This window comes from Lepus europaeus, chromosome 13 (genome assembly GCF_033115175.1).
Source record: "Lepus europaeus isolate LE1 chromosome 13, mLepTim1.pri, whole genome shotgun sequence".
Lineage (NCBI taxonomy): Eukaryota > Metazoa > Chordata > Mammalia > Lagomorpha > Leporidae > Lepus > Lepus europaeus.
In genome coordinates, this window is record NC_084839.1 from 96,911,615 (window position 1) to 96,934,708 (window position 23,094).

General features: G+C 47.4%; 1 long non-coding RNA gene across 2 annotated transcripts in view; it reads right to left on the minus strand.

Moving 5' to 3' along the window:
* Nucleotides 1–2,525: 2,525 nt before the first annotated feature.
* LOC133772919 (uncharacterized) overlaps nucleotides 2,526–23,094 on the minus strand; it is a 120,631-nt gene continuing 100,062 nt past the window's right edge. For both annotated transcript variants that reach the window (XR_009867838.1, XR_009867837.1), the window contains 2 exons: nucleotides 9,118–9,203; nucleotides 2,526–2,905 (listed from right to left, as the gene is read on the minus strand). This is a non-coding gene — a long non-coding RNA (uncharacterized LOC133772919). The remainder of the gene's footprint in view (nucleotides 2,906–9,117; nucleotides 9,204–23,094) is intronic.

Below are 23,094 nucleotides of genomic sequence, written 5' to 3' on the forward strand. Positions count from 1 at the left end.
AGGAGACCTGGGGATCTGGCTCAGATCAACAAGTGAAACAGGGCAGGTGCACGGATCTCTCTGAATATGAAATGTGGGGGTGTTGTGCCCAGATCGTTGGATCCCCAAACGCCCCCAGAGACTTGAACACCCCCCAGAGACTTGAACACACCGAAATGCAAGAGCAATGTTTATTTCGGAAGTACAAGCTGCAGCAGGGACCCCGACTACTCAACCGCACAGCAGAGGGCAGAGGAAGGCCCCAGCCATGCTTGGGAGCCTCTTTTAAAGCCGGGTTACGTCATCGAGGGGTGCGGGGTAACAGTGGATTGGCTGGGGTCACCTCTGGTATTCCTGATCGAACGTGCTTGTTCCTGATTGGGTCAGACCCAGGGGATTTCCTTATATGGTGAACGCTAGCAAGCTGTTCCAGTGTAACTTGCGGTTTCCCCAGAGTGAGGCTGCTTTAAGGGAAGTCAGGCCTGCCCCCCTGAACGGAGGCACTTTTTCAAAACATGGTTACTCCGGCCCTTCATGGGGTACTTAGCAGACCCTGGATAGGGACTATCTTTCATGGGCAGCCCCATGTCCGCCCTAGGCACATGGGGGTCAAGGTCTCGGTGCCAGGCAGAGGACTAGACTCCCCAAGCAAGGCTGTTGGGAGTCAGAGAATCTGAGGTGAGCACAAGGCAGCTCGGACGATCGCTGTCGGCACTGGGTGACTGGGTGCTCTTCCCAGTTCTGCCTGCTCAGAGACATCGCTGGGAGGAAGAGCAGAATTGAGGCTGGCCTGGCCCTCTCCCTTCCTCTCCCTCTCTCCCCCTCGGCAACGCCATCAAAGTACCAGCTGCCAATCATTTCGGGATGGGTTGCACTAAAACCACAGGGGACCTACAGATCACCTTTAGTGTTCCTGCCCACCCAAGAGAACACAAAAACAGATTTTTCAATAAAGAACACCATGCGATGACTGTGCTAGATACTTCTGAAGGTTAATTTATTAAACAAACAAAACAACACGCACAGGAAATGAGGAGAGGGGAGAGAGGAGAAGGGAGAAGAACAAAGGAAAACACATTTAAGCTCTTGTGTATGTTGTTCCAGACCCTTTTAATCCAGACGTGGAGGAGGACAGACGCCAAGTCCACTGTGGCAAATCAGATCAGTCAAGGATGGGCACGCTCGGGACATCTCCCACTGTGCTGGCTCAGGCTGTGATAAAACAGAAATTAAAGTGCCTCAGAGGCAGCAGGTGGTGACTCAAGTAATTGGGAGACTTGGATTGAGTTTCCAGCTCCTGGCTTCAGCCTGGCCAGCTCCAGATGTTGTGGGCATTTGGGAAATCAATCTCTCTCTCTGAAATTAAAAAAAAAAAAAATTCAGCACTGCAAGGTAAATTACCACCAAGGCTTCCCCTCTGCAGCCCACTCACGAGCTTGCATGTTCTCCTACGCGTCCATTCCCAAAGTCTCCCCTGAGAGGATCTCTGCCAACTGAAATACAGTCACTCCCCACCCGCTGGCCCGGAGACAAAGGTCAAATCACTGCCCTGGAGTGGACTGTTCAGACTATGCGGAGGGGACTTTGTTCACCTTGGGAGGTGAACTCTGCCTCTTCCAGGCTCGGCTCAATGACCTCTTCATTGCTGCGTAGCTTAAAGCAGGTGTGTGTGAGTGTTCAGGAAGACACAGAGGCACAGTGTGGGAAGCGAAAGAGCACGTCCCACCGCTAAACCTCAGGGGGCCCCCTTACCTGGCACAGTGCGCACCTTACACAGTGCACCTTACACTGCGCAGGTGCACACCACCACCACTCTCTTGCTCATTCCCAATGGCGGAGGGAGAGTGGCTTGAATAGCCCTAAGCAGAATTCACCAAAGCAACACCCTGGACCACGTGCATACACAGAAGGCACACACAGGCAGTCTCAGACACAGGCAGCATCCTCACCCCTGCGCATGGATGAGATTAGTGTCTGGACGTGCCTCTCCCTAAACCTGCTTCCCCAGCCCTCCTAGAGAAATCCACCCCTTTTTTCCTCCCAGTCCCTCTGAGCTACTTCAAAAAGTCCATGGGAATGCAATGAAAAGATGTTTATTTTAGCACAAATTCTTTTGAAATCCAGGAATATTCTTTTCATGATATGTATTTTCCATGAAATTTTTAAAGACCTCACATATGCATGGATTTTTCTTAAAAAAAAAATTTCGCATAGGGGCCAGGTTGTGGCACAGCAAATTAAGCTGGTGCCTGTGACACCGGCATCTCAGATCAAAGCACCAGTTCAAGTCCCAGCTGCTCCGCTTTCAGTCCAGCTCCCTGCTAATGAGCCTGGGAAAACAGTGGACGATGGTCCAAATCTAGTTTAGCCCAGACCTGGATGTTGCAAAACAGCAGATAGAGGCTCACTTCCTCTCTCTCTCTCTCTCTCTCCCCCACTCTGTCTTTCAAATAAATAAAGTTTAAAAAAAGAAAAAGAAATGAAGTGTTTTAACACCAAAATAAGCTTTTTTTTAAAGATTTTTATTTATTTATTTGAAAGTCAGAGTTACACAGAGAGAGAAGAGGCAGAGAGTGAGAGGTCTTCCATCTGATGGTTCACTCCCCAGATGGCCGCAACTGCGCTGATCCGAAGCCAGGAGCCAGGAGCTTCTTCCGGGTCTCCCATGCAGGTGCAGGGGTCCAAGGGCTTGGGCCACCTTCTACTGCTTTCCCAGGCCACAGCAGAGAGCTGAATCAGAAGAGGAGCAGCCAGGACTAGAACCAGCGGCCATATGGGATGCCAGCGCCTCAGGCCACGGCATTAACCCACTGTGCCACAGCACCGGTCCCTTGTTTTTTAATTCCATTTTCCATGACGTTTTTGAAGCACCTTCATATTTTAGACATACTCCTCATATTTCTTGTCTCCTTCTAGTAGCTCTTGACTATGGAATAAGCAGAAAAGAAACCTGTCAGACTCCCCATCAATTGGTGAAGTAACCACAGCAGCGAGCCTGTTCCGAGGATGCTCTCACTTCCCTGGCATTTGCTGCCTTATACAAAGTCAGGAAGAATGTTCTGTGGGCTTTGTTGTCATGGCAGTTTGCTGCGCTTTGCATGTTTCATGGCATTGTGTTATGGAAAGCAGCTCTGACCCCTAAGGATAATGGCATCCGCAGGGAGTCAGGGAAAGGAGTTGATCCTTGGGCTCAGGCTCTACTCTTAGAAGCTGTGTGAATTTAGACAAGCCAAGTAGCATATCAGGGCCAATGTCCTCATCAGGGAGGCGAGAATACCGTCCACCTGGCAGTTTCATAGAGGTTGGAGAGAATCGGTAAAGGAAAAGCAACTGTCCGGTGCACGGCTTGGACCAGCACATGCTGGTGTCTGAGCCTCTCACCCTCAGCCCCTCTTCCCCCAGAATCTCTGGGAGAAAGGCACTGTGGGGTCACTTAGTGAGGTGACCTCTCTCACCTCCAGCTTTCCCTCTTGCTATTTGCTCTCTGGAATCTTCCATTCTTCTGCACTCCCACTCTCACCCAGCTGCTGCCTACTTACGCTTCAGTTCTGACCTGGGTTTGACCATCACCCTCCAGGGTCCTGTGGGCCCCCTTGCAAATGCCCACCTAACACTCGCTGGCTCAGCTGTTGCCTGTCAGCCTCTGGGCTGCCTCCCGCCCCACTAACATCCAAGGTCCTTGAAGGTGAAGTTGTGTCTCCAGCACACATAGCACAAATGGATACTTGAGCCAAACGAGCAAGAAACGCGGGCAAGTGTGAAAGTCGCTGGCAGAAGGGGTGTCTGGCCTGATCCCACTGTGACACTCAGCCCTTTGGGCAATGGACTGGGAGATCTGCAGTTACATCATGAACTGTAAGGGGTTAAATGCCAATGTGTGCTGAGAACCATGAACCAAATACTGTGGATGCACTCTCCCCACGTGCGGCCAGCCAGGGACAACACAGACACACTGAACTGACATTGTGTTCCATGATGGAGATGCTGACAGGCAAGCAAGATCTACACATGAGCAGCATCTTGAATGGGTCACTCTACACGGCCACTTTGGTCAGGAGCTGTGAGTGACCACTCGGCACCCACCCCCAGGACTCCCAGACTATGAGAACTGCACAGGAAAGAAAATTCAGAGAAAACTATTTAACAGTAAGCTTGGTTGATTTTTTTCCTGCATGGCCAAGAAGTGAAAAAAATACAATTGAAGCAGAATTTGGTGTGTCTTTAAGAGATGCATTTAGGGGCCAGCACTGTGGTGTAGCGGGTAAAGCCACCTCCTGCAGTGCCGGCATCTCATATGGGCACCAGTTCGAGTCCCAGCTGCTCCACTTCAGATCCAGCTCTCTGCTATGGCCTGGGAAAACAGTAGAAGATGGCCCAAGCCCTTAGGCCCCTGCAGCCACGTGGAAGACCCAGAGGAAGCTCCTGGATGCTGGTTTCTGATTGGCACAGCTCTGGCTGATGCAGCCATTTGGGGAGTAAACCAGCGGATGGAAGACCTTTCATTCACTCTCTGCCTCTCCTTCACTCTCTGTGTAACTCTGACTTTCAAATAAATAAATAAATTTTTTTTAATTTATTTGACAGGTAGAGTTATAGACAGTGTGAGAGACAGAGAGAAAGGTCTTCCCTTGTTGATTCACTCCCCAAATGGCCGCCACGGCCGGCACTGCACCGATCTGAAGCCAGGAACCAGGTGCTTCCTCCTGGTCTCCCATGTGGATGCAGGGGCCCAAGCACTTGGGCCATCCTCCACTGCCCTCCCAGGCCACAGCAGAGAGTTGGACTGGAAGAGGAGCAACTGGGACTAGAACCCAGAGCCCACATGGGATGCCGGCGCCACAGGCAGAGGATTAACTAAGTGAGCCATGGCACCTTCCCAAATAAATCTATTTTTAAAAAAAGATTTTATTTATTTGAGAGGTAGAGTTACAGACAGTGAGAGGGAGAGAAAGAGAGAAAAGTCCTCCATCCTCTGGTTCACTCCCCAAATGGCCACAATGCCCATAGCTGCAACAATCTGAAGCCAGAAGCCAGGAGCTTCCTCCAGGTCTCCCACATGGATGCAGGGACCCACACGCTTGGGCCATCTTCTACTGCTTTCCCAGGCCATAACAGAGAGCTGGATCAGAAGTGGAGCAGCCGAGACTCAAACCAGCACCCATATGGGATGCCAGCACTGTAGGCAGAGGACCAACCCACTGTGCCACAGTAGCAGCCCCTCCCATGTTTATTGCAATATTCACAAAAGCTGAGATACAGAATCAGACAAGATGTCCTTGACAGATGAATGTGTTAAGAAAATGTGGTGTATATATACACAGTGGAATATTAAAAAATGAAATTATGTCTTTTGCAATGGGACTGGGGGAACATTAGGTTACATGAAATAAGTCAGACACAGAAGGACAAATACAGTGTTTTCTGTCTTTTAAGTGGGAGCTAAAAAATAAAGCCAATCTGATGCAGAGTGGGGATTACTAGCAGCTGGGAAAGGGAGCAGGAAGAGGGGCTAGAGGGGGATTAGACAATGGATACCAAAACACAGTCAGCTAGAAGGGGTCAGCCCCAGTGTTCCATGGGAAGGTTCACAGGAACACGTGGGGAACTCCAACTCTCCAAACATTAAGGCATGATGGGGGGAATGGAGATACTAATTACATGCTTGGATCAGTACACACTGTATACAAGTGTTGAAATAGTAAATAGCATATGGTACTCCATAAAAATGAGCAAATATTACCTGTGTTAATAAAAATGATCAGTCTGGTTGAAGGATCAAAGTTAAAATTTATGTAGTTGATCAAATTGAGAATTTAAATCCCCCTCCAGCAAAAAAAAAAAAAAAAAAAAAAAAAAAAAAAAAAACAGGTGCCTGAGTTGGCTGCTCTGCACAGGGTGAGTACGACCTTGGTGCTTTGTCTCACATGAAAGAATTATTTCCACATGGACAAGGCAGAGAGAAAAGCAGGATTTAATTTAAGTCAGAAACCTCTGGCCACAGTGATCAGGAGGGAGCTTCAAGACAGGAGGACCCAAGCAGCTATCTTTTAAGCACACTTTTGGGGGAAAAAAGAAAAAGAAAAATGAAAAACAGGACAGCAGCTAACAACCAGTTAGAGGGCCAGGACAAGACACATCAAAAGGCCAGGTTTGTGATCTTGTCTGTCCTCTCTAGCTTGCTAGTGATAAGACAAAAACAAACATCAGGGGCTGGCACTGTGGTGTAAAGCAGTGCCGGCATCCCATATGGGCACCAGTTCAAGTCCCAGCTGCTCCACTTCCAATCCAGCTCCCTGCTAATGGCCTGGGAAAGCAGCCGAAGATGGCCTAAGTGCTTGGGCCCCTACACCCATGTGGGAGACCTGGAAGAAGCTCCTGGCTCCTGGCTCTAGACTGGCCCAGCCCCAGCCATTGCAGTCATTTAGGGAGTCAACAAGCAGATGAAAGATATGTCCTTCCCTTTCTCTATAACCCTACCTTAAAAATTAATAAATCTAAAAAAACAAAGCACCTCTAGGTATGTTTAGCCTCTACTGGAAAGCACCATTTGTTTCTGACTGGTGAGAAAAGCAGAAGAAACAGAGAAATCAAGAGAATGAATTAGCCCTGAATTTAAAGGGAAAGAACACAGGATCAAGCCCAAGAATATCACAGACATTGCGATGGAGCCATTGGAAGAAGTTCTCCCAGAGGTCCCCTTGCTCTCCCGAGCATAGCACAGGCAGGAAAGCAGAGACCCGGGGGCCAGAAGGCAGGGGACAACAAGGGAAGGGCCCACTGTGCTCCAGGCCTTTTATTCACTTCTAAAGGGGAGTGGTTATGTCATGTGATTGGCAGGGGGGCATACAGGTGAGGTCAGGTAGGGGCATGAGATCACACAGTGGGCACAGTGACGGTGTGGTTTCCAGCTCAGAAATCTAATCAATTTAGTCCTATCTGCCTGCTTGTATCATTAGCTCTCTCTAAGGCTTCACTTCAAGGAGTGAGTATCCAGAATGGCTCTACCCCATCTCCCAGGGATGGGAGTCTTCACGGAATCAGGAATCACTTCTCTGTCGATGAGAATGATCAGGCTCTATGAGAGAGCTACATGAGGCTTATTCAGGGCAGAATATGCGTGACCCAGGCCCAGGAGACACAAGCCCAGTGACTTTTAAGGAGTCCTAGGAAGTGTTCCAAAGTGGTCACATCTTAGACTGCAGGTTTCCTTGACAGTAAGTCTTTTTTTTCTTTTTTTTTTTTTTTTTTTTTGACAGGCAGAGTGGTCAGTGAGAGAGAGAGACAGAGAGAAAGGTCTTCCTTTTTGCAGTTGGTTCACCCTCCAATGACTGCCACGGCTGGCGCACCGCGCTGATCCGAAGCCAGGAGCCAGGTGCTTCTCCTGGTCTCCCATGGGGTGCAGGGCCCAAGCACTTGGGCCATCCTCCACTGCACTCCCTGGCCACAGCAGAGAGCTGGACTGGAAGAGGGGCAACCGGGACAGAATCCGGCGCCCCGACTGGGACTAGAACCCAGGGTGCCAGTGCCACAGGTGGAGGATTAGCCTATGGAGCCACAGCACCGGCCAGTAAGTCTTCATTTATCACAACATAATGAGTGAACATGGATTTTGCCCAAAAGGCAGGCTTCAGGTACCTGGGGCCGAATTTCTCACAAGTTGGAAATGACTGGTTTTTTAGAGCATAGTTGATTACAATCATATTCAGAGACAGGGTGTGCTGAAAAGCAGGCTACTGATGAATATCCAGAAAGATATTTCTGGATACAGATATAAGTCAGAATGTACAGACAAAAAAAATGCACAAGGTTGTTCCAGATGGCTAAGGCGAAAACAGATCATGTGTTGCACAGGTCCCAAGCTGAACGGAACTGGCTGGACAAGATTAATTGCTCTGCGGGTGACCTCTTCAGAGGGATCTCTGCAAATGTTCCTCCGGATGCTTCGCTAGCTCCTTCAGGACAGTTTGTTCTTAACAACAATGGCACAGAATGAGGCATTTCCCAAAGACTACAGCAGGAAAACCACAGGCCTCCTCCAACCTTCCAAACAGAGCACCGCAGAGAGGAACATGCCGTCCACTGCTGGCAGATACCCTTGTTTATTGCCTGTCCCTACTTTTCGCTTAGAAATGACTTTCTGAGTTCTCTCAAGCTGTTCACATAGGAACCGGCAATTGCATACATTTTTCTGCCCTCACCTGGAAAGGAAAACCACATTATTTTAAAAACTGAGTTGTTGTTAACTGTGGAATTTTGTCAAAAGCCTTCTGGCTTTGTCTCTAACCCATGGCACCAAGATCCTGAGGTCACCCGGTCACGTTCTTCCAGCCCTGCAGCTGGCCCAGGCCTTCCCCACAGAGCTGTGGCCGTGACTGGCTGCAGAATCCCCCAAGGGTCTCCCTGCAACTTTCTGAGACGTGAACCGGTCTAAGATGTTCCCTGCTCAGTCTTCTTTCCTCTAGTCCCTCTCTCCTCCATAGGGGTTTGTCCTGCACCATGCTAGACAGCCAAGCTTATTTATCCCTGGCAAGCATTGCCCTCACTGTACCCAGTGGCTGCTTCTCCCTAAAATAGACAACACCATCCTCCCTTGGCAACAGTGATCATTGTGCTCATGATGCACTGTTGAATTCAAATATTCACTTGTTAGATTGAATCACTGGACGTTGGAACCCAAGAGAGAGAGAAATAGAGACAGAGGAAGAAAGTAAGCTGCTTCAAGTATTGCAGAGACAGCAACTTCAGAGAGACTGGAGTCTACAACTTAGGAGCTGGGAGGAGGGGCCTGGAGAAACTCTGGACCCTGGGAAGGGAGCACAGGGCTGGGTTCTGGGCTGTGAGGATGCTGGCTCCCAAGTATGAGAGAACAGCACACTGGATTTGTCCACTGCTGCAAAAGGACACTGACCACTCTGCGTGTGGAGGGGCGTCCCCCAGGGCCAGGAAGGCAACAGATGGAGTAAGATCCTGTTCTTCCTCTGACCCTCAGTCTCCCTGTGGGCAGAGACTCAGGGAAGAGATGCCAGCTGACCCAGCGGAGTCGTGGATCATAGTCCAAACCTCTGCACCTCATCGAGCACCGGAGAGACACCATCCTGGACCCAAGAGGCAATAACTCACAGAGAGGTCGGACAGTACCTGACCTTCCTTAATCGCAAAGCAGCCGCTTCAGATGGTTCAGCTACTGTACATCTGCTCCTGAGTGTCTGTGGGTTCTGCATCCCCTGAATCGACAAATCACAGATAGAAAATAATTGGAGGAAAATCACTCTGTACCCAACACGGGCAGACTTTAAATGACACGGCGTAGCAGCTATTTCCATTGCATTGGACATTATGAGTAACCTGGAGATGATTTCAACTCTATTGGAGGGTGCACACAGGTTCTATACAAGCTCTAGGCCATTTTATAGGAGGGACTTGGGCACCTGCAGATTTGGAACCAACCTCCCAGGACACTAAGGGACAACTGCTCAGAGCTCATGGAAAAATATCTCAACTTCCCTTAAAAGAAATCACGTTCACAAACTCTGTCCCCTCCCTCCGCACTGGGAGGGTGGCAGCTCTTCCCTGAAGGCGGCCTGAAGCCCCGGAGACAGCTCAGAGGGCGAGGGGGCCATGGGCACTGCTGAGGCTGAGCTGGAGAAACAACTCTGGGTGGGAAGCCAAAGCGGACGTGATAGGTTTGGTGGCGTTTTCTCCCTCTGCCCAGCTGAGGCAGCATTGCCCATCTGATCTGTGTTGATGTCTGTTTGAAATCTGTGTCACCACCAATGCCCAACCTGCCAGGCAACATCCACCAGGAAATCAACAACACTATGAGCTCTCAGAGCCTCCAAGGAGATTGGAGGCAGCAGCCCCTGTCCAGGGCCAAGCTGAGCGAAGTCTGGAGAAGCCCGGCTGGACAGGACAATGACACAGAGCCTTGTCTGTGCAGCGACCACGTGGATGTACCCCCAGAGTGAAGCTCAGAGACACGTGGGCAGACCTCTGGCTGAGCCAGGTGAGACAAGTGAGCAGCTCTGCTCCTTCCACACTTGCAGGGACCCAGAATCTCAGAATTCGGAGCCTTCAAGCTCCTTCAGACCGACAGCTCTTTTGATGTCATTAAGTCAGTGTCTTTGATATGCATTGAGAAACCAGCACTTTCTATTCATGTTAAGCACATCAATGATGTGGCAATTCAAATCTTAGTCAAATATCCAAGAAAACAAGTCAGAGTGCACATGTCCACAAAATGCTTACAAAAATATCATAGGAGCTTTATTCATAATCACCAAAAAAGTGGCATCCATCCGTATGCCTTTCAAAAGAAAAATGGAGCAACAAATTGTGGCACACTATTCAGTGATATTGTGTACAGCAATAGAGATAACTCATATAAGGGGCAAAGCTAAACTACGGTGTTGAGAGTCAGGATGGTGCTTGCTTTGGATGTGGGATGCTGGTGAGGCAGTGATTGGGATGGGGCTAGAGGGAATTTTGGAGGTGGTGGGAATGTTCTGTGTCTCAGAGTGGCTGGTGGTGACATGGGTAAATGTACAACGGTTCATCAAAGAGGTCCTGGGAAGAGGGCAGTGAAAGAGAAGCTTATTCTATGCATAAAGATAAAGGCCTGCTAATGTGATGGATTGTGCTACCTTGAGAATCATTGAGTTCCTATTGCTGGGGCCACATGGGCAGAGACCTTGTGCATATTATACACATCATAATAGGCATTTTCCATGACCTTTTTGAAGTACCTAATATAAGTAAAAATTCATCAACATGTAAACAAATTTTGACTTACTGAAGGCGTGCCCTTTAGGGAGAAACCTGTGGGAGGGTGTGTGCAGGATAGAAAAGGGAAAAGGGCCAAGAAACGATGTGTCCTGTGATAAAGTCTAGCCTTGGGCTGATCCACTGGGTTGGAGTGGGAGCAGAGAGTAGGCAAGTGGCTCCTTCCAATAGGAGCCTCCTTCAGAGGTAAACATTTCTCTAGTACACAGGGCTGCTGTGAGCCCTTAGCAGCCAATATTCATAGCAGTTAGGGAGAGAGAGGGTCCAGCAGCCTGGCCCAGGGAATCTGGGGAAGCCACCAACAGTCTTCTAATGATGACATTTGAAGCGTGGAAGTGAGTGGGATCATGGAGAGGAATCCTGACCAACAGTGGAGTGAGTCTTCCAGCCAGAACCTCACCTAGCTCATCAGACTGACTGGCCTTGTAAAGTGTCCCAGAGCGGTCCCTGGGCTTTCTTTCCTCAAGAAAGACCTCTGGGTCTCCCGCATGGGAGACCCAAGGACTTGGGCCATCTTCTACTGCTTTCCCAGAGCATAGCAGAGAGCTAGATTGGAAATGGAGCGGCTGAGACTCGAACCAGTTTTTACCTGCCATGCCACAGCGCTGGCCCCAGAACTCCCTTTGTAAAGTGGCAAGCCAAATTATCTAGGATCCCACTGGTCCAGCTGCCCTCTGGGATGGCACTTGTTAATGTGGAGAAAGAAACAAGCGCAAGAGGCATTCATTTTGAAAACAGAACTTTTACCTCCTTGGGACTCAACTCAAACCCAGAAAGCAGGAAAGAACGTTCCTCCTGAGTTCTGTAGCTATGGGTGTCTCATGACAAACACGTGAGAGACAGAACGACCTGGTGCTGTGGTGACCCCACCCTTTATCACTCAAACTGGGGCATTTGAGGTTGGGAAGGAGCTCTGTTAATAAGCACACTGGTACAGTAAGTAGGCCCTCATCTGCCTCCTGAAATCCTGAGTCACAATCTTCACGCCCAACCCAGCCCTCCCTGCGTCACAGGATGTGTGCCTCCGCAAGGGGCAAACTCTGAACTGGAGCTAAGTGCATGGGATGTTTTGCAGGGAGTGCTCCTGGGATCACTTCTGTTAGAAAGGGAGGGAGAGAAGCAAGACTGGGCAGCCAGAGATGGCAGGCTCCAACTCAGTACCAGCAAAAGCCCCGTGTGGAATTGCCCAAGGCTGGGACAGCCTTTCAAGGCTGCTTCCAGCACAGCAAAGGGGCAAGGCGTTGACCAGTCCCTAGATGCAAGATACCCCGGGACGGAGGTATGACCTTGAGCCTACGGAGGACTGCATGACCGAGGGCCATGGGCCAGCAGAACTTCTGGCAGCTGGGGAAAAAACAAACACTCTGGTCCAGAGGGAAGCTTGGGCCACGGGTCTTGCAATCTTTACAAACCCCCACGGGAGCTGTAGAGCAGTGCACAGCTCCCACCACCGCTTGCCTGAGCCACACCATGCTTTAGTGAGAGGCCACCTGAAGACCACAGGTGCCATCCTGGGAAGGCCACATCTCCGCTGCACTGGAGGTCAGACCACAGGGATGCCGCTGGGAGCAAGCACAACCCAGCACCACCAGGCCTAGAGAGGGTAGTTACTGTGAGTATAAGCCATGGTGTGAGGCCACGGCCAACAGAGGGAGTTCAGGCAAGCCTGGCATGTGAAGCATGGAAGTCTGGCAGAAGCCCTTGTATGGCCTGAACCAACCCAGCAGAACAGGGTCAAGGCCACCAAGGGAACATGGGATTTCCTGAGATGCTCACAGCCTTTGTGACAGCAAAGGTGGAGTCTACAGGTAGAGGGCAACCATGAGCTTCTCCAGGAAGCTTCGGGGGATGCAGGTCCACAGGTCTCATTCAGAGTCCAGGAAAGGTCAGGGCCAGCATCCCCCTCTGTGGTGAGCCTCCCAAAGCAGCCCAAATCACACTGTAGCATTGGGACAGCAATTGGCAGGGGAAAACCCAGCATCCAAGCAGGAAGATAAAATTCTGATTCCAGAGGGCAGAAGAAGAACTTGGTCGTAGTGCAGAGTGAAATCTGACCAGGGGCTGGGTCAGGAGCCAGGGGAAAGCACTAGGGATCCCCACAGGGGGCTTAGGGCAAGGAAGCCAGGACCACAGAAAACCTGCAGGAGGAAGGGAACCGAGAAGGGGGTGGCATCTTCCTCTCTAAGGTTCCCTGAGCAAGGTGGTCTCACACATCCTGACCCTGGCCCTCAAGATGTGCCCCAACACAAGCTGTTGAGACACTTCACATTTATTTAGTGCCTTCTGTATTTTCTGACTCTCAAAGTCACATGAAAATAACTGACGCTTGGTAGATTTACATAACTCTTATCCAAAACCATCCAATTCTTATGTCAGAGAGAGGATTTGAGCCAATCTGATTCCCCACATAGTTCCACATGCATCCAGACCATGCTGTCTCTCAGAAAAACACGGCCAAGTCAACCAACTATCCAAAAAGTCAGAGCCTGTTTCCCTGGAGTCTACATGCTGCAGAGGCCCACAGAAACCTCCAAAGTCAGTACACAATTAGTTGGTGATATCTTTGAGATGAACGAATATCACCTCCAAACGTAGGAATGGCTATTATTCTGCTTTAAAACAGTTCAGCTTTTGGGGCCAGACTGTGGCATAGTGGGTAGAGCTGTCACCTGAAGCACCAGCATCCCATATGGATGCCAGCTCGAGTCCCGGCTGCTCCACTTCCAATCCAGCTCTCTGCTATGGCCTGGGAAAGCAGTAGAAGATGGCCCAAGTCCTTGGACCCCTGCACCTATGTGGGAGACCCAAGGAATCTCCTGGCTCCTGGCTTCAGATCGGCACAGCTCTGGCCATTGTGGCCAATTGGGGAGTGAATCAGCGGATGGAAGACCTCTCTCTCTCTCTCTCTCTCTCTCTCTCTCTCTCTCTCAATCTGCCTCTCCTTCTCTCTCTGTGTAACTCAGACTTCTGACTTTCAAGCAAAATAAATAAATCTTTAAAAAAAAAAAACAGTTCAGCTTTCTTGTAGAAATTGTCACTTAAAATTACATTGAGTCTGTCTTTGCCTTTGAAAGAATTCCCCATGGTTTTTTCCATTGATATTCTTACTTTCGTTTTCTCCCTTTTCCTATTACTGACTCTATCAAAAAAAAAAAAAAAAGGAGGGAGAGCATGGCTATTTATTAGTACCAAGTTTAATGGAAAAAGCATTTGGGAAAATCTGGGGTTTTCCTCAAATGGAGATTTTCTTTAATTAATCCATGATGTCACACATAATAATTATTGATATTGCTGTTTTCTAGAAATACAAAAGCACATTCAGTTTATTCAAAGTATATTCTAGGAAAGCAAAAGTAAAAATATCACATTTCTGTTTAACCTTTCTAGTGATGAAAAGGTAACCTGAAAAGTTCATTTCAACTCAACACAGTAAGCAGTAAGCAAGTGAGGTACTGATCGACAAATTAATTCTTTTTACAGCATCTTTCTAAATTGCGGAAATCACTAAGTTCCTATGTTCATCATTTGGCCTTCTTTCAGGAACACTTGGATACAGGAAACTGTGGCTCTGATCCAGAATGATGGTGCTGTTGGCAAGAGCAGTCAGGCTCCCATCAAGCTTCAACAACCTTTCTTAGAGTGGGTGAGAACAACACACACTGGTGAGGCCCCGGCTGACCAGTTTGTTATCATCACAGAAAGCTGGAAAATCTGGGAGGAGACTGTCTAGAAGTCTACTGCACACAGGTAGGATGCCCCTACCATCCCCAGTTCTGAATATTGAATGAAACTGATGTCTCCTCGTACCCATGTAGGCATCCCTCTACCTAGAGACTGCCTTAGCCTCAATGCTAACGAGAGAGGGGTGCTATCTCTACCACAGAAGCTGCTGAACCAATTACACATGCCAAGCAGTGTGTACTTAGCCTTCACCCAGTGGGACTCCTGCTCTCCCATGGTGGACTCCAGTGTCAATGCCAAGGAAGCCTGGCACCAAAGGCCCTGGTAGAACCGTCAGCTTTCAGCACTATTACAAAGCACTTGAGGCAGGCTAACTTTATAAAGAAAATGGGTTTATCTGAACTCACAGTTCTGGAGATGCAAAGTTGAGGGGCTGCTTCTGGTGCTGGCCTCTTGTCAGCAGGACACCCATCACCACATGGTAAGAAACTGGGAACACACATGGGCGTTTCTTTTCTAGTCTTTTTCCCTATTCTTATAAAACTATTAGGACTCAATCCTGGTGCTCCACCCTCCTGGCCCAATCACCTCCCAAAGGCCCCACCTCTCAGCTCCATGGTAAGGTTGGGTTTTCATCATTTTCATATCTTGCAATGAGGATTAAGTTCCAATACATGAAATTTTGGTGGATGCTCAAGCCATAGAACCCAATATTGAAAGTTGAAATCTACAGCACACTTTCCACAGGAAAATAACAAATAGTAGAGTTATGCCAAGAGTTTCATAGCCTTGACCATGTGCTGGACATTTTTCTAAACACTTTTCATGTATTAACTCATCTACTCTTCACAACACACTTGCGAGATAGCTACAATTATCAGTCCCATGTTGCACACAAAGAAGCTAGATGTAGAAGGGCTACCCTGTTCCTCAGGGTCTACCTCGAATAGGGAACTGATGGCCTTTGATCTTTCCAAAGTCTTCACTTGATTGTAAGTAGATAGGTAACAAGGGTATGGCATTGAGGGAATCTTAGACACCATGTGCTCTATCAACCTCTCGCTTTATCTCACACAAAATTCTCTTTCTCTCTCTCTTTTTTTTTTTACAGGCAGAGTGGATAGTGAGAGAGAGAGAGACAGAGAGAAAGGTCTTCCTTTTTGCCATTGGTTCACCCTCCAATGGCCACTGCGGCTGGCACATCTTGCTGATCCGAAGCCAGGAGCCAGGTGCTTCTCCTGGTCTCCCATGCGGGTGCAGGGCCCAAGGACCTGGACCATCCTCCACTGCCTTCCCGGGCCATAGCAGAGAGCTGGCCTGGAAGAGGGGCAACCGGGATAGAGTCCGGTGCCCGAACCGGGACTAGAACCCGGTGTGCCGGCGCCGCAAGGCGGAGGATTAGCCTATTAAGCCACAGCACCAGCCCACAAAATTCTCTTTTTAATCTAAGGTGTCTACAAGATCTAGCCATTGTGAAATCTGATGATTAACAGATTATTGGTAAGATTTTGTTAGCATCAAAATTATTTTCCACATTAAACCCTATAAGGGGGCAACACATTTTCACTTATGTTTTAAGTTAGTGACTAAGGAATCATTTCCACTCTTAGAGGCATCTGAAGAGGTGCTCGGCTCCAGAGAGGGTCTGCAGTAGAATTTCCTCTGAAATACCCATTTTCTCTTGCAAGAGAGAGTTACATCAGTGTCTCTGGTACATCCCCTAGAAACAGGGCCTGAGACAGGAATTGACGGACATTGTGGTTAATCAAGGAGGGAGGTAAGCAGGATGGGGAAGAGAAAATAGAAGCCCAAATAGGATTTCTGAAAAAATGGGGGTGGGGCCTGTGGAAGCTGTCCTGCCTTGAGACAAAAAAGGTACGGGCCGGTGCCCAACCAGTGCATGAAGGAAGGAATTAAGAGTTTAACACCTGGGCATCATGAAGCAAAGTTACACAAGTGTGTGAACCGAGCTCTGGCAGGTGCTCTGTGGTAGCTGGGGGAGGAGCACCATGCCCTGGCCAGGTAGCACACCGTAGGGGACCTCGGGCAGGGTACCAGCTCCTGCCGTGATCAGGTATTCCCAAAGAAAATGAAGTTAGCACCTGCTAACAGAAGAACTGTAAGCAGAGAAGATTACATTAGCAAACAGGAAAAGAAACTGGACTCCCACACCACCTCAACCTATAATTATGAGCACAATAACCCACCTGCAGGGAAATGGATATTGAATGAGGTGAGTGAGAGTGTAAGCTTCAGGACTCAAGTGCTATCAATCCTCAACTTCAGGGGCAAGGTACCTGTAGTCACTGGCAATGACCGTGTGAGTTCACCTCCCTGGACTGGCCTGAGCAACCACAGATTGCAGAAAAAAAAAAAAAAAAACAAAACAGTGCTCTATCGAGTCTCCTGGAGCTCTCTCCTGCCACAGGTCTGATTCCCAATCTCTCCCGCAGCAAATCTCTCCTTCGCCTGCCAGGAGTCATGCCAGTTTCCAGGAAGCACATTTCCTCACCAGCCCTGGCAACCGTCCTCTCGTGTAAGGCACAATCCTACGTGATGTCTAAAGTCCACGTGTGAGCAGTTGTACAATATTATCAGGAAAAGTTCAAAAGGCATACTGTGAGGAAGGAGACGTAACTGCAACCAACACAAAAGCTAAGAGCAATTCATGTGGCTAGCCAAAACCTAATGTGAACGAGGAGCATAACTCGCTTCAGTATTTTCTCGGCAACTGTGGTTGCAGGAAGAGGATGGAAGGAGCCAGAGACAGCAAGATCCCACAGGGAAGCAGGTGCCCCTTATGGTAGAGGGGACCCCCAGCCCACATTGGAATCACCAATAGTCTGGACCCTGTCCCCCAGCGTGTGAGCCTGCTGATCCGCAGAGTTGAGAAGCAGTATAGTCAGGACTCCCAATTTGTAGCAGCCCAGGGCCAGGACTCCAACGGAGCAACAGCCTCTGGAGCTCCCTGGGCTCCTGCTGGAGATGGAGCCGATGCTCAGCAGGTGCTAACTAGTCCACTTGGCTCGCATCCTGCCTTGCCCTCCACAGGCAACGTAGCTGTCACCTACAACAGGACCTGCCACTCTCACCTTAGAGTGTGTGATTGGAATGCAGACTACGTACTGAAAGACTAATTCTAGCAGTACCAGGGAAAGAAGGGGTGCACAGACGTGGACATTTGGCACAGAAGTTCAGACTCCACTTGAGATGCCCACATATCATATCACACCTGGATCTCAGTCCTTTGTTCAGCTTCCAATTCCAGCTTCCCGATGTGATGCCGCAGTAATGGCTCAAGTGGCTGGGTCCCTGCTAGCCACGTGAGAGACCATTGGAGGGGGCTGGCACTGTGCCACAGTGAGTTAAGCTGCTGCCTGCAGTGCTGGCTCCCATATGGGCACTGGTTCAACCCTCGGCTGCTCCACATCAGATCCAACTCCCTGCTAATGCACCTGAGAAAGCAGCAGAGGATGGCCCTAGAACTTGGGCCCCCGTAGCCATGTGAGAGACCCAGATGAAGCTCCTAGCTGCTGGCTTCAGCTTGACTTGGCCCTGGCTGTTGTGGCCACTTTGGGTGTGAACCAGCAAATGGAAGATTTCTCTCTCTCTCTCTCTGCCTCGATCTCCCTGTCTTTGTCACTCTGCCTTTCGAGTAAATAAATCTTTTAAAAGGTGGAGGGAGAGGGAGAGAGAAAGTGAGAAAGAGAGAGAGAGAGAGAGAGAGAAATATCCATGGGAGACTCCTGGCTATTACAGGGATTTGAGGAGTTAATCAGCAGATGGAAAAAAAAAAAAAAATATATATATATATATATATCTTTCTCTCTCTCCCTCTCTCCCTCTCTTTCTTTCTTTCTTATAAATAAATAAATGAATAAATAAAAGAATGTTCAGCCTTGGAGCTAATGAGTTGTACCAGACAATAGAGGCCAATTCTTGAAAGATAATCATCAGATTCATAAAATCAGCCATTACAGAATTATTTTATTTCATATTTTTGTTTCCATTTAATGAAGTCATGTTTGAAATGTTTAAAATTTTCTCATCTAACATTAGGGGAAATCAAATCAGTATAACAGCAAGAAAAAAGTCCCAGAGTCTGAGGGAATGGTAAACAATGATGGAGAAAGTGCTGAAGGATCTGTCCAGCCAAAAGGGACTCTCTCTCTCTCTCTCTCTCTCCCTCCCTCTCTCTCTCTCTCTCTCTCTCTCTCTCACACACACACACACACACACACTGCAAGATCTTCTTGCTGGCCTTGTACAAAGACTTTGCTGTACTCAAATATGTGTTGAAGTGTGTTTTCCAAACACAATAATGGATTTGAAATTATTAACCTTATGTAACATCATGAAAAACTGCATGATTTCAGTTGCTTTTGTGCCTCAATAAACTAATTTAATCCCACATTCCACAAACTTTTTCAAGTACCCTCATTTTGAAAACCCTAAAGATTCTACCAAAAACCTATAACTAATAAATTGATATAGTAAATGTGCAAGATTTTGAAAAGTCATCATACAGAAATCAGTACCATTTCTATATACTAACAGTAAACTTTCCAAAAAACTAAATCAAGGAAGTAATCACACTTACAATAACTAAAAAAAGTAATTAATTAAATAAAATACCGAGAGAGCCAAGATGGCAGAATAGGGAGGAAGCATCCTGCTCTAGTCTAGGGGACGATAGTTTTTAAAAAGTGGAGAGAGTGCAGTCTCAGGGAAGAGTCAGGCAGAAAATGACAAAGCAAACTCCACTCAAATTAGAGGGACACTGTGACCTACGTGGAGGGAGTAGGTGTGCATACCTCAGGACCCAGCACTGAGAGCCTCCGCACAGCTTTGGAGGGTGAGGTGAGACCAGACCTCAGCAGCCCAAGCCACTGGCAATAAAGGTACAGGAAGAGCCTAACACAAGCTGGACTCAGAGCCCTGTGAGGAACAGTGCACCTGCCAACCCAGAGGAGAAAAAAAGAGGGCACATTTCTCTCTTCCAACCACTCTGCACCAGTGTCCTGTAACTAGCCAAGAGAGGGCAGATGCCATTTTGGACATACGTAATACGTCCATGCACCCAGCAACCAGCCTGAGTCTGGCTGGGAGAACTGACAGGAGACTGGGAGCTCATGACCGTGGGAGCCTTGTGTGCTGGGACTGTGAAAACACTGTAGCTGGGGGAGGGGGGGGGTGCAGGGTGTGGCAGGGACTATGGGCAGTCACTGTGGGTGGGTCCGCACACTCAGGGCTCCCTGATTCCCTGGTCAGGGTCATTGCTGCAGGATCTCTGCTCACACTGAGGACTACGCAGATCCTTCAGGTGGTTCTTGCGGCAGTGTGGATGAAGATTGTACCAACTGGGTCTAGCACCCAGGCACTGGTCTCCTTTGAGGAGAGGAGGTAAGAATGAGACTACACCAACAAGCAGAACAAACCTCCTCTCCGATTTAAAAAAAAAAAAAAAAAGTGGAGATTTACCTTACCCAACCTGGGTGTCACCTTGGACACTGCCTTCACACTGGAGCACTGAACAGAGCTCATTCTCAGCAGAGAGCTGGACAGGAAGTGGAGCAGCTGGGTCTTGAACCAGCACCCATATGGGATGCCAGCACTTCAGGCCAGGGCATTAACCCACTGCACCACAGCACCAGCCCCTACAAATGCCTAACATTAAACACAGCAATTCAAGAAACAACAATGAGGAAGACAACATGATGCCTCCAAAACAATACAACAATTTAATACTAGAATGTGGACATAAAGATATTGAAGAGATTCCAGAAATTGAATTAAAAAACTGATTATAAGATTATTTATGAGTAATAGAAGCAAATCCACAATCTAATAAAATCTGTACATGACATGAAAGAAAATTTCTCCCGTGATATTGAGATGTTAAAGAGAAATCAAAATGAAATATTGAAAATTAAGAATACAATAGAACAAATAAAAAATGTGGTGGAAGCCAGGCTAATCCTCCACCTTGCGGCGCCAGCACACCAGGTTCTAGTCCCGGTCGGAGCGCCAGATTCTATCCCGGTTGCCCCTCTTCCAGGCCAGCTCTCTGCTATGGCCCGGGAAGGCAGTGGAGGATGGCCCAAGTCTTTGGGCCCTGCACCCGCATGGGAGACCAGGAGAAGCACCTGGCTCCTGGCTTCAGATCAGCGCAGTGTGCCGGCCGCAGCGGCCATTGGAGGGTGAACCAATGGCAAAAAGGAAGACCTTTCTCTCTGTCTCTCTCTCACTCACTATCCACTCTGCCAGTCAAAAAAAAAAAAAAAATGTGGTGGAAAACCTTAACAACAGACTCGGTGAGGCCAAATAAAGAATATCTAATCTGGAAAACAAATCTCTGGAAACTTTACACTCAGGCCAGAAAGAAAGAGAGAGAGAGAGAGAGAGAGAGAGAGAGAGAGAGAGAGAGAGAGAGGAAGGAAGGAAGGAAGGAAGGAAGGAAGGAAGGAGGGAGGGAGGGAGGGAGGGAGGGAGGGAGGGAGGGAGGGAGGGAGGGAAGGAAGGAAGGAAGGAAGGAAGGAAGGAAGGAAGGAAGAAAGAAAGAAAGAAGGAAAGAAAGAAAGAAAGAAAGAAAGAAAGAAAGAAAGAAAGAAAGAAAGGAAGAAAGAAAGAAAGAAAGAAAGAAAGAAAGAAACTATAAACCTAAAAAACAGTGCTGGAGAGCTATAGGATAATATCAAAGTACCCAACATACAGGTCTTACAAGTTTCTGAAGGCATGAAAAGAGACTGGATTAGAAAGTCTTTGTAGGGAAATAATTACAGAAAACTTCCCTAATTTGGAGAAAGAAATGGACAGCCAACTATGGGAAGAACATAAAATTCCCAATAGACATGACCAGAAAAGATCTTCACCATGACACATTGTAGTCAAACTTTGCACAGTAAAACATAAAGAAAATATTCTAAACTGTGTATTTCAGAGAATCTCCAATTAGACTCTTAGTTGACATCTCATCAGAAACCCGAAAGCTAGGAGAGAATGGAGAGATATATTCCAAGTCTTAAGAGAAAGAAACTGTCAACCCAGAATACTGCAACCTGCAAAGTTCTCATTTATGAATAAAGGTGAAATAAAGACCTTCATGACAAACAGAAACTGAAAGACGTTGTCACCACCCATTCAGCCTTACAAAAGATGCTTGAGGATGTGCTGCACACAGAAACACAGAAACATGGTCAACACTACGAAAGAAGGTGAAGGCAGAAAAATCTCCCAGTACAAAGGAAATCCAAAGTAAACAATAGGAACATTTATGGGAAAATGGCAGAGCCAAGTTGTTAGTTATAAATAGTCAACTTGAATGTAAATGGACTCGACTCTCCAGTTAAAAGATACAGACATGCTGAATGGATTAAAAACAAAACCCATATTTGCTATCTACAAGAAACACACAGACAGAAAGTGAAAAGATATAAAAAGATACTCCATGGTAACAGAAACCAAAACAGAGCTGATGTAGCCATCTTAATATCAGACAAAATAGACTTTAACACAAAAACTGTTAAAAGAGATAAAAGAAAGACACTATATAATGATTAAGGGATCAATTCAACAGAAAGATGTAACTATTATAGACATACATGCACCTACTTACAGGGCACCTGCTATTTAAAATAAATGTTATGGGATCTAAAGGGAGACATAGACTCAAATACAATATAATGTGGGATTTCAATATCCCACTTTCTTTTTTTTATTAAACTTTTATTTAATGAATATAAATTTCCAAAGTACAGCTTATGGGTTACAATGGCTTCCCCCCTCCCATAACTTCCCTCCCACCCACAACCCTCCCCTTTCCCACTCCCTCTCCCCTTCCAATCACATCAAGATTCATTTTCAATTCTCTATATACAGAAGATCAGTTTAGTATATATTAGGTAAAGATTTCAACAGTTTGCCCCCATATAGCAACACAAAGTGAAAAAAAATACTGTTGGAGTACTAGTTATAGTATTAAATAACAGTGTACAGCACATTAAAGACAGAGATCCTACATAATATTTTTTAATTAATTAATTTTATATGCCATTTCCAATTTAACACCAGGTTTTTTTTTCATTCCCAATTCTCTTTATATACAGAAGATCGATTCAGTATATAATTAGTAAAGATCTCATCAGTTTGTACCCACGCAGAAACACAAAGTGTAAAAAATACTGTTTCAGTACTAGTTCTAGCATCACTGCACATTAGACAACACATTAAGGACAGATCCCACATGGGATGTAAGTACACAGTGACTCCTGTTGCTGACTTAACAATTTGACACTCCTGTTTATGGCGTCAGTAATCTCCCTAGGCTCTAGTCATGAGTTGCCAGGGCTATGGAAGCCTTTAGAGTTCGCTGACTTTGATCTTATTCCGATAGGGTCATAGTCAAAGTGGAAGTTCTCTCCTCCCTTCAGAGAAAGGTACCCCCTTCTTTGATGGCCCCGTTCTTTCCACTGGGATCTCACTCACAGAGATCTTTCATTTAGGTCTTCTTCTTTTTTTTTCTTTTCCATGGTATCTTGGCTTTCCATGCCTACAATACTCTCATGGGCTCTTCAGCCAGATCCGAATGCCTTAAGGGCTGATTCTGAGGCCAGAGTGTTGTTTAGGACATCTGCCATTCTATGAGTCTGCTGTGTA